Raw genomic sequence first — 16,175 nt, 5'->3', positions numbered from 1 at the left:
CGTTCATAATACGTCCGACATTGATTTCAGCGATTGTTGCACGCAATTTTGTTTGTCTGTTAGGCACTGACAACTCTACGCAAACGCCGCTGCTCTCGGTCGTTAAGGCCGTCGGCCACTGCGTTGTCCGTGCTGAGAGGTAATGCCTGAAATCTGTTACATTCGGCACACTCTTCGCATTGGTTATCTCGGAATATTGAATTCCGTAACGATTTCCGAAACTGAATGACCCGTGCGTCTAGCTTCAACTACTGTTCCGCGTTCAGTCTGTTAGTTCCCGTCGTGCGACCATAATTACGTCGGACACCTTCTCACGTGAATCACCTGAGTACAGATGACAGCTTCGCTATGAACCGCCGTTATCTACCTTGCGTACGCGGTACTACCGCCGTCTGTAGGTGTGCATAATGCTATCCCATGACATTTGTGACCTGTGTATTGTTCACATATCGCGCGTCTTTTAGCGAAAAGTTTCAGAACAGTGTTGAGCTAAGACATCTTCACAGTTCATTTAATAGAAACCTACTGTGTTCAGTATCTCGCGAGATAAAATGGTCGTCGTCGTCGTCGTCGTCGTCGTCGTCGTCGTCGTCGTCGTCGTTCAAGATTTAGGCCAACTAGCCACGTTCCTGTGGCTACAGGCCATATCATGTTCGGAGGTCTTCTAGCGGAGATCTTTCAAAGTGCTGATGGCTGCTGCCACGAGACGATTACGCCTGTTGCCATTGGCGTTGCCCTTCCTCTTACAAGGCAACCTCCCCATCGCACCCCCCTCAGATTTAGTTATAAGTTGGCACAGTGGATAGGCCTTGAAAAACCGAACACAGATCAATTGAGAAAACAGGAAGAAGTTGTGTGGAACTGTGAAAAAATAAGCAAAATATACAAACTGAGTAGTTCAAGGACACAGAGACCACAGGAGCGCCGTGGTCTCGTGGTAACGTGAGCAGTTGCGGAGCGAAAGGTCCTTGGTTCAAATCTTATATCGAGTGAAAACTTTAATTTTTTATTTTCAGTTTATGTGACAAACTCTTGTGTTTTCATCACTTTTTGGGAGTAATTATCACATCCACAAGAAAACCTAAATCGGGCAAGGTAGAAGAATCTTTTTACCCGTTCGCCTAGTGTGCATGTTAGGTGGGTCGACAACATATTCCTGTCATGTGACGCACATGCCGTCACCAGTGTCGTATAGAATATATCAGATGTGTTTTCCTGTGGAGGAATCGGTTGACCTATGACCTTGCGATCAAATGTTTTCGGTTCCCATTGGAGAGGCACGTCCTTTCGTCTACTAATCGCACGGTTTTGCGATGCGGTCGCAAAACACAGACACTAAACTTATTACAGTGAACAGAGACGTCAATGAACGAACGGACAGATAATAACTATGCAAAAATAAAGAAAGTAAAATTTTCACTCGTGGGAAGACTTGAACCAAGGACCTCTCTTTCTGCAGCTGCTCACGCTACCACGGGACCACGGCACTGCTGAGCTCACGTTCTCCTTGATGTTGCCTATGTGTCCCATGGACTACTCAGTTTGTATATTTTGCTTATTTTTTCACAGTTCCACACAACTTCTTCCTGTTTTCTCAATTGATCTGTGTTCAGTTTATCAAGGCCTATCCACTGTGCCAAGTTATAACTAAATCTGAGGGGGGTGCGATGGGGAGGTTCCCTTGTTAGCACGTTCTGAACTAGATCAGTATTGCGCTATAAGCGTTTCGTGAGGAGTCTCTCTTGCAGAAAAACTTCGGTTTCCCTGTCCCCATCCAATTGCAAGAAGCCCGTCGTTTGCCTTACCCACAACCGAGCCTGTGTGATCTTTCCACTTCATATCGCAGCGCACCGCTGCTGCCAGCTGTTGTACTACTTAACTCACAACAGTAAACAGCTGACCTGTTGGTGTAGCTTCTGAACGTGCACGGCATGTCTGGCTAGTCAAGGCAAATGCGAGGCAGGATCACAGTGTACCTGCCTTGGCAGAGGATTCATCGAACCAAATTCACACTAATTCTCTATTTTTCCAATCTCAAACAGAACGCGGAAAAAACGAACACGCGAACATGCGAGCTCTGATTTCCCATATTTTATTACAATGATCGTTTCCCCCTATGTAGGTCGGCATCGACAAAGAATTTCAGCATTCGGAGGAGAAAGTTGGTGATACAAATTTCGTGAGAAGATTACGCCGCAACGAAAAACGCCTTTCTTATAACGATGTTATCCCAATTCCCGTACCATATCAATGACACTATCTCCCCTATTTCTCGATAATACAAAACGTGCTGCCCTTGTTTGAACTTTCTCAATGTACTCCATTAATCCCTTATGTTAAGGATCCCACAGAGCGTAGCAGTACTCTGGTAGAGGGCGGACAAGCGAAGTGTAGGCAGTCTCTGTAGTAGATCCGTTGCATCGCCTAAGTATTCTGCCAATAAAACCCAATCTTTAGTTCGCCTTCCCCACAACATTTTCAATGCGTTTTTTTTCCAATTTAAGTTTTTCGTAACTGTAATTTCTAGGTATTTAGCTGAATTTACAGCCTTTAGATTTGATTGGCTCACAAACGAAATACGCTGGACCGAGGTACGCGATATGCAGATAAGTAGTGGTGTGCACCATGTTCCCCTCCCGTTCTACGGCTGACATGGCGACGGAAGGCACAGAGCTGTATTCATACTGCATACAAATTGCGCGCGGCTCATAACGCACTGAGGTTAACGCCAGGACGGCGGTGCGTTAGCCAGATGTAGTTGAGAGAGAGAGAAGGGGGTGGGGGAGGTGGCTTAGGTCGTGTTACCATGCTCTTTTGCGATGGCAGCTATTTCGGTGCTAAGCTGAAGACCCAAAGAAACGTAACTGGGAACACCTGCCTAATATCGTGCAGGGCCCCGCGAACATGCAGAAGTCTCGCAACACGACGTGGCATATACTCCACTACTGTCTGAAGTAGTGCTGGAGGGAACTGACGCTATGAATCCTGCAAGGCTGTCCATAAATCCGTAAGAGCACGAGGGGGCGGAGTTTTCTGAACAGCACGTTGCAAGGCCTCCCAGATATGCTCAATAATGTTCATGTCTGGGGACTTTGGTGGCCAACGGATGTGTTTAAACTCAGAATAGTGTTCCTGGAGCCACTCTCTAGCAATTCTGGAGGTGTGGGGTGTCGCATTGCCCTGCTGGAATTGTCCAAGGCCGTCGGAATGCACAATGAACATGAATGGACGCAGGTGATCAGACAGGATGCTTATGTACGTGTTACCTGTCAGGGTTGTATCTAGACGTATCGTGGGTCCCATACCACTCCAACTGCCCACGCCCCACACCATTACAGAGCCTCCACCAGCTTCCACAGTAGCCTGCTGACATGCAGGGTCCATGGATTCATGAGGTTGTCTCCAAACCCGTACACATCCACCCGCTCGATACAATTTGAATCGAGTCTCGTCCGAAAAGGCAACATGTTTCCAGTCATCAGCAGTCCAATGTCGATGTTGACGAGCCCTGGTGTGATGTAAAGCTCTCTGTCTTTTTTTACGTATCTCTCTATTTGAATACGTATGTCTATACTAGTTTGTTTGGCGCTTCAATGTATATGCTACTACAGCCGACCGCGCTTATATCAGCATGCCAACTCTGCAAATGAAATTATGGTTGCGGATACTTCCAAGTAGGATGCTGTACCACATCAGTAATTTCTGGAACTCCTACGAGGGTTCTTGAACTCCATGCATATCATCACCGTACAACAAATGTTATTCCACGAGAAGCACAACTGAATATCCATCGAGCTACGCAGCTTCTTGACGGCATCTTCACAGAGCGACAAACAAAACACAACACCAGTTGTCTGTTCCTCGACATCGAAGAAGGATTCAGTAACATGTGGTTACAGCAGTTCTCTTATTTAATGAACGTAATTAAATGAGTAGGTTTAGGTAATAACTGTCCCAATCTCAGGTAACAGGTGGCTTAAGGTCACAAATAACATGGTTCTTATTATTCTGACTCGGGTGAACCGTCCATACGAAAGGTGCCTAACACAAAAATCCATGATAGCAACGTTTAAGTACTGAATGTCTTCTTGGGGCGATCCGCCAGTATAGTATAGCCGTTTGGAGAGTATTTTTCCAATTTTTAGAGTAACGTACTTATCGAGTAGACATGACAATAGACATCAAACGAATTGAGAGGCCAGTATCATAGCACGTGGGCATAGATAGCCCAAACCAAAGAGTAAGAGATGGTGGGAACGTTAATTGGGTATCCTTGGGAGAAAAACAACCAGGTTCTCGCGAAAGTCTGTTGGGTAAATGTAGAGAACATATATTCGATCAGGACCACCGTGTATTTCGCGTCTGTATCGTGAGAATAAGGTAAGAGAGAGTAGTCCCTCACAGAGGCACACACACGTAATTTTTTGGTCGCTCCACACGTGAATGGGATCAGAGAGAAAATCGCTAAAATTGTTACTGTGTCTTCTCCACCACGCACTGTAAAGTCGTTTGTGAAATGTTTATGCAGATGCAGATGTAGCACGGCACGTAAAATAGGCTCCTAATGGCACTGCTTGGCTAGCTCATGCAGCAGCACTGGTAATAGTTATAGCAGTAGCAGCGCTGCCCTATGTTCAATCAGTGCTTTTCATTTCTTGCACTGTTTGACGCGGGGCGGGCAGGCGCGCACGCCTGTATCAGCGACCGGCGGCGCCTCTCTGGCGGGCGGTCCAGCAGGAACAATGCCAGCCGGCTCACAGTGGGGGCGGCATTACAGTAGGTGCAGCAGACGGGTGACAGGGTACAAGAGAACAGAACAGAGCGGAGCAGAGCGCTCGCGAGCTTTGATCGCACGGACGCCTCGCCCGCCGAGAGGTGTTTGCGCAGGCCGTTTCCACGGCAACAAGTGGGGTAATGCGCTCTGCGAAAACATTCCCCTCCACCAGCATCGGCACTCTTCTGAGTCCTTTCCCTGAACTCTCGCTTCTCCCCTCTCTTCGCGCTGTTTCACTTCCCCCACCCTTTCCGGCGTCATTGGAGCCATCCTCCCAGGCGGCGCCCGGCTGTTCCCCCGCCTGTGACGCGAGCCTCAATTACGAGATTGAGGGTCCAGCCAGCCGGGCACCTCTACCGCCGGAAGATTGCCGTTTTAATCCGCCGTAATGGCGCGTTGTGACCGGCGCCTGCTGGCGGTACAGATCTCCCCCGTGCCTGCCTGTGCCAAGACTTCTGTTTACGCCGCCCGAAGCCGTCTGTCACAGTTCTTCGCCGTCGTATTAATGCGGCTGCTGTCCCTGCGACACAGCACTGTGCCAGGGTGCTGCCCAATTTAGGCTGCTGTCCGAAAGGCCCCACTACTGTGCTCATCACTTCATCCTCCCCCACACCTGTTTCATTCATTTACAGCTGCTATTTGCTTTAGCAACATTAGTAGTACGATAGGCAGTACATCCATATAACTCATTGTACTGCTCACGCAGACACAACTGCCCAGCTTTTCGGCGGAAAACTGACCGTTCTTACTTTTGAATTACAAATAACAATGTGGTTTAGACTAATGTGCACGTGATTGCGCAGCACTGGAAATTATACGTCATTGGTAAGACATTGTACGTGATTTGCAACAGTTTGAAATATGCGTATCCTTCTCCGTATACACCATTACTCGGCAATTTACATTTAGATGTTTGGCAGAGCGCTCATAGAACCGCCTTCACACTATTTCTCTACCGTTCCACTCGCGCATAGCGAGCGGGAACAATGAACACCTCAATCTCTCCATTATTTTGCTACGATGATCGTATCTCCCTACACAGGTGGACGTCAACAAAATATTTTCGCATACTGAAGAGAAACTTGGTGATTGAAATTTCGTAAAAAGATCTCGCCGCAAGGAACGCTTTTGTTTTAATGATTGCCATCTCATCTCGCGTATCTTATCCGCGACACGTTCTCCCCTATTTCGTGATAACACAAAACGAACTATCCTTCTTTGAACTTTTTCGAGGGTCAGTTGCCACTTTCCGTACCATGAACCTCGTCTAAATCATTGTCCAATTGGTTTTGATGTTCTGACAACCTTACTAGACTGTAAATGACAGCATCATCTGCAAACAATCTAATTTGGCTGTTCATATTGGCGTTAACATAGATTAGAAACAACGGAAGACCTTCAACACTTCCTTAGAGAACGCCCGATATCACCACTTTTATTTACTTGATGACTTCCCTTCAACTATTGCGGACTGTGACCTATTTCACAGAAAATCAGTCGTTCTCCTTAGTAAAGTGCATTTTACATACATATCATAAGTGTCCTGAAACTTCCTGCCAGATTAAAACTATTGCTGTCATAAGTGTCATGTTCATTATTCTGTTGCACTCCCATCGGATTTGCTTTATTAAGAATTTGTGTCACAATATTTGCGTCACAGATAGTTTTGCATTGTTACGAAAGCTCGGCGGAAAGGCATTTTGTGATACAATACACCCTTGCACCAAGTCACGCGCGTATGCAAAGGAAAACACGATTCATTGGAATTATTGTATGTATTTTATTGTATGTTAACCGGGGGCCTAGAAACGTCGGAGAGGCTCCGTCCCCGCCGCAGCCGCAGTGGTCCGCAACCCCACGACGACTACCGCAGTCCATCCTTCCGCCGCCCCACACCGAACCACTCTTTCAGGGTTATTTCATTGGAATTAAAATTAGTTACAATGTAGGTAACTTAGTATTGTTTTAAATATCCTATTTCTCGTTCCTTTCGTCAGGTTTAAGATCAGTCACTGTGTGCCTTTAGTGCAAGTCCAGCACTTCGCTTACCTAGGGGGGTATTACACCTTTAATGAAGGTAAGGATGTAGACATTAAATTGCAGCGATATAGGAGTAAATGAGGGGCTGTAAGCAGAACTTCAAAAAAACACACGAAGAGAGACTAAAATGAAAGTCTGTAAGGTGATGGCTGTACCTGTATTCTACTGTACGCCGGTGAAACCCGCGTTGTGAAGAGAAAAGGTTCTAACCGTGTTCCAGAGGCTGAAATGAAACTGTTACGACTAGTCAAACGTTGCACTTAGACAAGATTGTTAATGAAAACGTCAGACAAGAACTGAATATTTTTGCAGTAAATGAAAAAATGGAACTTATAGAAAATTGCACGGTACGTCTGAAACTAATAGAACAAACAAGAATTCCAAAGCTGCCCCCACAGCACAAGGAGAGGAGTGTAGGAAAGTCAGTTAAAAGATGGAACAGAGGCCGGAACAAATCGATACAGTAGTGGAATTCAGTGTCAAGGCAGGGTTCCTACAGAAGTATTAGATACATACAAGACATAAACAATCATGATGGAATTACGTAGGGTCTTTCACAACACAAGTAACAAAATACGGCATTTGCATTTCGTGAATGGAAATCTTTATAAAAGCAACATCTCTGGAATGGAACTAACACGGAAAACATGGTCCGCATTAAATCGAATACGTACTGGACATGGCAGGTGTGCGGATTCACTACACAAATGGGGAAGAGCGATGTCACCAGAATGCGACTGCGGTGCCCCTAGACAGACGATCCAACACATCCATGGTGAATGCTCCTTGCGAGCATATGCAGGGAACTGGTCCGACTTCCTGGAGGCATCCCCATCGGCGGTAGAATGGATCTCAAACCTCGATATAACCTTTTAACTGACCAATATAAACATAAATTATATTTATGATTGTTATAAGATTTTAATGTCTAACACTTGATGTATTAATGTTGCATGTATAGCCATACGCTAAATAAAATAAATAAATTTATAAAAGCACTCACTATCCTGTAGTGTTATTGCACTGTTAGTACTTTGCCCAACATCCTTTCTTCCTAATTAATTCAAAAATTCTTTACGGCATTGATTTTGTTAGGATTTGTAGTTTTTGTAATGAAACTGTCACCCACTTTGTAGTATCGCTCTTTTCAGCTCACATACTGTCTCAGATTGCCTTCCATTGCGATAAAACACGCCTTCCAAGTATTTCTGGGAGGTTTTCCATGGGGTTCAAATCCGGGCTAGATGCAGGCCAGGACAAGACATCAATAGCTTATTTTTCTTGGTTATAGCTGATACATGTATATGTGCATTATCTTGTTGAAATATTAGACTTCCGTCTTCTAGGTCCTCACATTCTAATCAGTTCTGTCTGTAGCTTCTCAGTGTACACGTTAGAACTCATTGTAGTGTTGAGCCAAGCAGCGCGTGATTTATCTTTAGTACAGAAGGCTGCCTAACTCATAACACTTCCACCACAAAATTCCTGCTTATTCTTACCTGCTGGTCTGTTCTCTGATCATACCAATACTATTGAAATCCATCCAACCAATCTAAACTAAATTTCTTATCATCACTGAAGATCACTTTACCCCATTCTGACATCCATGACATATAGAAAGGATAGATTGGAGCTTCCCGAAAAACATGTTTGGGTTTTAGAGCAGGTTTCTGCAGTCATTTCTTGGATGCAAGATGTTTTTCATGTGAGAAAATTTGTCGTGTACATCAGGCTCCTACTAGCAACTGTAAACCAGCGAAGTTGAGAACGATGTGTGGCCCTTGCTTTGCGCAAAAGTAACCATTTCAGTGCCTCAGATAATTTTCTACTTTGCCCATATTTTCCGTTCTGAACATATCGTGCACCCAGTCTAACGAAATTCAGTCCTGGTACTTGAACAGTTCAAATTCTTGTCGATGTGACGATTAGTGTGTCCCATTTCCATTAAGCACCGATTTTTGGTTTTTCATGACGTAACTGTTTTCCAAGTGGTTTATGTACACGACATGCACTGTCACTAGTGGTGTCTGTTTCCTATCTGGAATAAAGGCACGTTCCCACACCGCCTTTATACTGACTTCCACCTTCTGCCACATGAATCGTTCATGTCTTGTTATATACTGGACTACTGACGTCAAATGCGTTACCATTTAACTGCTTGTCGGTATACTGTATCTCATAATATTGCATATACACTGTACGCAACTATTCCAACCGACAATGTTAATTAATTTTCCTACAAATGTCCATGTTTTTATACAGAATTCCACTACCGTAGGCCTAATCTGTGAAATGCACAAGAAAAAGAACCTTTCCACATACTTAAATTTCAGGATTTACACCAGTCAAATTCTTCATTTGTGTGACCATGGTATGTGTAGCAGCTGGTTAAGTAATTTAGTGCATTTAAATTGCACATGAAACTGCTAAAATGCGTTTCGTGTTATTCAGTTTAATCATCGTGATTGGTGGGGATTTCTCGCCGGTTTCCTGTTTACAATGCGGATTTGGCTGTAAATGTTTTTAAAAAACCGCAAGAAAACAGCTGTCAGATATAAGAGAGCTTAAACGGCGAGCAGCGAGGCAGAACACAGCAAGGCTGATGATGTTCACTCGTTGGCCGATATTGTTTTGAGACGCCCAGTAGCACAGACCATTATCAGCCGCGGGCAGACGGGAGCGAAGGGAGGATCGCTTCTCCGCACCCCGCCTCACCCTGGCAAGAATTCTTCTCGAGCTGCGTAACTGTAGTAGCGAACTCCAGAGAAATGCAGACGTGGAGATCACGCGGACACTACCCGAGAGGGGATCGCCGGTTCCGAGAATTGCAGCTGACAGCCTGAAGGTTGTGTATCCACTAACGCACTGTTGGCACATACAGCTGTTCCAGAACTCTTTGGCAATATCCGTGACCCTTCGCTCAAATCCGCTCTCGTGTGACCAGCTATTAACCAGAAAACGACTTCCGCGAGTGTCCTGGCAATGAGATTTTCGCGGTGATGGAAGGTCGTTTCCAGCTACAAATAAAGGCTGGAATCACAGATATTTACGAATATAGAACATTTGCAGTGCCTTACAAACAGTACGGATTTTTGCTGCTCCTGACAGCGTCTGCGAAATTCACAAATATTTCTTTGCCAGAAGTTGCAACTAATACAGGCTGATTGCCATCATACTTTGCACAGGCGTTTTTGAACTGTCAGATGATAATTTTGGCGGGTTTAAAATCAGCCTGAATAAGCTTCATTATTTTTAGCTAGAACTGCAGCACATCTAAATCTATATGACTATACATCTAAATGTATATGACTACTCCCATCATGCACTGGTGCTGCTGCTCACAGTGTAGTTTCAGCTCTCTGAGACTGCAGACGTGTGTGCAAGTTGCGTTGCGCGCGAGCGCGAGCGCGTGTTTGTGTGTGTGTGTGTGTGTGTGTGTGTGTGTGTGTGTGTGCGCTGCTGACAAAGGCCTTAATGGCCGAAAGCTATAATTGTGTGAATCTTTTTTTGTTGTGCCTATCGCGACTCAGCATCTCCGCTATGTGGTGAGTAGCGACTTTCCTTCTCTGATATTGTTACATACCATCCTGGATTTTCCATTGTTTGATATATGACTACCCAACAATTCACACTTAAGTGCATGGCAAGGGTCCTTCGAACCACCGACAGACTACTTCTTTTCTAACATACTATATGTGAATAGATATTAGTCCAATTACTGTATATGCGTAATGGCTTTTAAGCCGGACCTAATGTTGCCAATCCCTTCATAATGTTTTTGTAACTTATCATGCATCTTCTAGTTTTTTCCCTTATTCTCTTAAAGATTCAGCCCCACCTTCATGAACACTGTTTGCGAGCTCTGCTTCCTTCTTGAAGCATTCCATAAAATAGTTTATTATAAGCTGGTAGTTTCCGGTAGTATTTATTTTGTTGTGTCAACCCCAACAACATTCGTCATTCAGTGTTTTTTTCCGTGGTAATTCCACAGTAGCCCTATAATGGGGAATATCCTCTTTATGTAGCCAGATAATCACAAAGTAGTCAAAAAATTGAGTGTGTCTCATTGTCAGGAGCCTGCACATGAATATAAATGCATCCGTTGCTTACGCCCTCCGGTTTTACAAATGCAAGCGCTACACACATGCTGGCGAAAAACTTTAAATTTTCGTTCTTACGTTCTTTCGGTTACACCATGATGTGGAACTTAAATCCACAAACTTTCCTTCATATGGAAATAACATTAACGGATTTCATTTGAGGAGAAAACTTGACAAAGGGCCGATGTCGGAGCTCCCTCAAAATCAGCATTCAGTTTTATTACACTGTAAGAAATACTGCAACCAGCCACAAGTTTTTTAAAATGACTTGATGATTGTATCATTATTAGTCTCGTTCTTAGCCGATAGTGAGATGGTAACGCTGACTTCTTTGCAAGTTTTACATTAACGAAGTTTTTACGATGCATAGTCAACAAAAGGTTGAAATTTGCGCTTTCTGAAGTCGTGCACAGTTCTCTCCACCTGGCTTGGTAATAACGATATTATTATTTTATCAATTTTGGTTGGAGAACACCACACCGCACAGTAGGAAATGGAATGTGGCGCATTTCGTACAGTGCAATTTACGAAAACAGTTGCGGTGTTCTCCATCCAAAATGGATAAAATAATAGCTTTCAGTTTTAACATCACTGACAAACTGCTTGACGAAACAGGCATACACTGGCGTCTTTCTTCTTATCAGGGAGCAGGCGGTTACAACAAGAACAATGTTTGTTTCGCCACTCAAGTCTCCTGAGAGTGTATGTATGATGCAGATTTGTGAAAACTGATTCCAGCTCTTAAATGTTCCATCCATACACAGTGGGAAGACTTTCTTAAGCTTTCTTTCCTATGCTTCTAATAGAAATGATTATGCTCTGCTCTGACATCGAGTATTCTATTAGAAGCTATTGCCATGTCACATTTTTACGAGAGCGTCATGAAAATCAGTTTCAAATTGTTGGTTGCCCCGCGCTTGACTCCGCCAAAAACGCGTGGCCATCTTTAAATTTTTTGAGTGAGACATTATTGTAACTAAATCATAACTTTTATTATAAACATTCCTCATTTTATACACGTATTTCTATGATAATTTGGTAGTTGCTTCTGGAGCCCACTTCTTCGCTCTCTTCACTTTCGTTATCGTTTCTAGAGCTGCGTCGTAAGGTGCTCCACAGAGGTGTTCGGATGCGTAAAAAATTTCTCCGTTCTTCGAACGCAATTTCCTCTTGCAGTGATCAGACTTTTCGCAAAGCACATCCGCGTAACAACATTTTCTGTAGATTCTCCACATTTACGATAAGTGTAACTACAATAATGATCACAAGGACTGCCTTTGGTCGTTGTAACAGATTCCGGACTGGTAATCGTACTGGGAACTTCGAAAGTAGTGTAAACGGGAAGAGGGGCACAGTACGGCGACGGAGAGGGAGGGGGGGGGGAGGGAGGGAGAGAGAGAGAGAGAGAGAGAGAGAGAGAGAGAGAGAGAGAGGTAGGTTCTGTCCGCCCTGAGACCGTAGTAGCCTTGTCTGTCATTAGAACATTTTACAATTATGTTAGACGCATCAGCCGCACAGTGATGTGTAAGGACTTTACAAGCAAAATCACACTACCATTCGACGGTACTACAAAGTTATTGCAGTTCGCTCTCAAACTGACGCAAGCAAATTTGTACTCCGTTTCACTGATGCCTTACTTTTTTTTTTGCTAGATCTACATCAGCAGTATTTTGTTTGTTCTGAGTAACGTAAGATGTGTGCATAATTGTTACATGTACATATAACGAGAGCGCAGGTTCTAATGCGTTTGGCAATCTTCATTTGTAGCTGTCGTAGCTTTATATCTACGGCTCCCACTGTGTGGCACAGGGTATTTGGTGTGTCACCGCCACCATAACACCTCCCCCCCCCCTCTTTTCGGCTTTCCTCTTCCTAGTGTTCTATTGGCAAACGGGTCGTGAGGTGAACCACTTTCAGTGAACCTTTCATTGACTCACAACGACACTCTTGTGACGGCTGCCACTGGATTTTGACGAGCATCTCCGAATGTAGTACTTAAAATCTGTTGAACGAATCCGTGACGCCGGCCGGAGTGGACGAGTGGTTCTAGGCGCTACAGTCTGGAAACGCGCGACCGCTACGGTCGCAGGTTCGAATCCTGCCTCGGGCATGGGTGTGTGTGATGTCCTTAGGTTAGTTAGGTTTAAGTAGTTCTAAGTTCTAGGGGACTGATGACCTCAAAAGTTAAGTCCCATAGTGCTCAGAGCCATTTTTGAATCCGTGACGAAAAGCGCTGCCGTCTTTGGATGTTCTCTACGCCATCCGTTAATTCAACCTGATAAATGGACCAGAGTGAAGAGCATTTCAAGACTCAGTCAGAAGAGATTTTAATCACCTGCTCCCTAAGTGACTGAGTGAATTACATGACCTTCGGTTCCTTGCACTGCATCTCATTCAGGCGACTGCCTATCTAACAATTCTATGTGGTTGTTTCTCTGTGTTGTGGTACAGTGCGAAAAGAGTGCTGAAGATCCAATGAAACGCATTTTTCTGTTATTTGCAGTACGTTAGTTGCGTGTTGTTTCCTCATACAGCGTGTCATTTATTGACAATTAATTTTGACCGTAGATCAGTGGTTCCCAATCTTCCTGAGACCACTACGCATGAGCGCATTACGATATCCGGCAACCCAGCCCCTTCCCAGTCACATCTACGTTAGCTTATAACTAAACCTTCGAAAGAAAAATAATTTCCTTGGACACTTTTATTTTTTTAAATGACGAAAAATAAATGGTATTTAATTTTTGTAGGTGTCTTATTAAACCACGAACTAATTGTTTATAGAATGATGGAGTAATTCGCAGTGCATTGCGAGTGGTACCTACAACTTCTCATTAAAAATAGCCATCTATTCACACTGAGAGTGGGCACGTGCTACAAAGCATGCAACCTGTTCACCTAGACTCTATGAAGTGATACTTGCTTCACGCATACCTTCCACTTCCATTTAGAATCAAGCAACTTAAAGTGTTGAAACGTCCCCTTAGAAAAATTAATTAATTACTGTGCTGATAAACCTCTTACATTATTTGATTTTCAAACAGCTGAGCAAAACTGAACGTACTCAGACATTTCGCTCTTTACCTATTCTGATCAACACTAAACTGACACACAATATTTTTAGCGCAACGCAATCTGACTTTCAGTAATACCTACAAGAGAATGGCCCTGACTAAATTAACCTATACGTTTCACAAATCACTTACCTCACAAAAATCTTCGTTACTCGAACTACTGCAATACAGCGAGCGCCACTACTGCCAGCTAAATAAAAGATTCAAACTACTGAAGGCACTAACTACTGATAGGCATACTTAGCAAATGAAAGATTTTGGTAGAGAACAAACAATGTATTTACCTTAATAGTGTTCAAAAGTCATAATATATATAGCAGTTCATGACATCCAGTCTTACAAATTTCAAAACTCCGCTATTTCTCTCCCCACATCCACCACTGCTGGCGGCTCACCTCCAACTGCGCAACGCTATGCGCTGTTAACAGTCAACTGCCCAACACTACAATGGCCAACAAAAATGCAAACTAGCCACAGATTGCACACAGCACAGCCAGTGATTTTCATACAGAGCGCTACGTGGCGTTACCAATATAAAAACCTAAACAGCCTACTCACATAGTCCCCATGCTCCCCACAAAAAAATTTACAAATTGTTTTGGGCAGTAGCCAACACAGATTTGAAAAAAGTTTTCATAATTACAATAATAAAGAAATCAAATGCACACACTTATTGATACAGTGTTGGTCAAAAGCTAAAATTTTCTCACAGTCCATAAAGACGGTCCTGATCATTCATCACAGTAAAATTGCAGTGTTTTTTTTTTTCTCAAGGTCTGAGCAGTAAAAGAGAATGCACACGAAAGTAGGGGATTTCCATGCAGTCTTGAAGAAGTAGAGTTGTCCTTCCAATGGAAAGACAGTGCTGACTCTTGACATGCAGACAGGTAATGACCCACAACAGAGCAAACCCACAGTAGAGTCAGTCGAAGTTGAAGAATATTGGTAGGTAGGTCATCACAGAGCAGACCGCTGTAGTCTTGTTAGAGATTACGGTATTGGTGGGCCACCAGAGGTGCAGACCCCCTGCAGTCCTTGTAGAGATAATGGTATTGGTGGGCCATCAAAGATTCAGACCCACTGTAGTGCTTGTAGAGACAGCCAGCAGCCATCTGTTGCGACTGTGCAGGTGCACAATCACCATCAAAGAGTCTTGCAGACAATATAGCAAGTCCATGAACCACCACTTGTGCACTCACAAAAATTTTTTTTTGAAATGTCCTTAGAACCAGCAATGCTGTTAATCAGTCCCTTGCTAACACACGTCCAAACACTAACAGTCCCTACTTCTCACATATTGTCCATATACTATGACCAACAGAAACGTGTGCAGTGAAATGAAACTTACAAGTTACTTAATTTGATGAACTGGTGTCAATTACAATTTTATAACATAAGAATACAATAACAAAGGTACAAAATACATCATTAAAGAACATAACAATACAGATAACATTTGTAGTAGTAAAGGCTTTACAAAAGAATAGCAATAAACAGATACATCAGTGTTACAGGAATTATGACATAAGTACATACATAAAAGGTCAGAATAACTTTTGAAACATCAACTTCACACATTAGCAACAAAACAGAACAGATAAATAATGTCTAAACATCTTTACAAAGTAAATAACATAGTATTAGAAAAATTCTACAATATAACTCTCATCAGCTACACACATAAAGACAGAAAAAACAAATACACAAGGGTACACAAACACATAGCTGAATAATACAAAAGGAAATGACAGGGTTTATTTTACTGCAGTATTTTGCAAACAAAACTTTCTTTACTTCTTGGAGATCTCCCTTCATTCATCATTATTCCCAAAAAGTCCTATCTACAATTGCTTTCTGTATTCTATTCATATTTCTTTCAAAATAATTATTTCTCAGTGTACAATACTCATTTTGGCCCAAATCTTTTTCATATAACTTCTCAATCCATTTCTTCCAATTCATCTCAACTCGTTCTCTCTTATAGCCTACCCCATCTTAAGCTAACATAAATCTACTGAGCTCAGGGACGAGCCAATGCAGCAGCATAAAACAATTAACACAAACAGCAATGACAAAAAATTTCAAATTGGCAAAGCAAGCAGCAATATTGCAACTAATATAAGGCAATGAGCAGCAAACAAGAAAAATAAATCAGTAGTAAAACTGGCTTAACAGAGTAATACAAAG

General features: G+C 43.2%; 1 protein-coding gene across 1 annotated transcript in view; it reads left to right on the top strand.

Moving 5' to 3' along the window:
* The window catches only part of LOC126195040 (AT-rich interactive domain-containing protein 5B-like), a 329,224-nt gene that overhangs the window by 141,704 nt on the left and 171,345 nt on the right, over positions 1-16,175 (top strand). The gene's annotated exons all lie outside the window — the stretch shown is intronic.

Source organism: Schistocerca nitens, chromosome 7 (genome assembly GCF_023898315.1).
Source record: "Schistocerca nitens isolate TAMUIC-IGC-003100 chromosome 7, iqSchNite1.1, whole genome shotgun sequence".
NCBI lineage: Eukaryota > Metazoa > Arthropoda > Insecta > Orthoptera > Acrididae > Schistocerca > Schistocerca nitens.
This window is presented reverse-complemented; position numbering and strand designations above follow the sequence as displayed.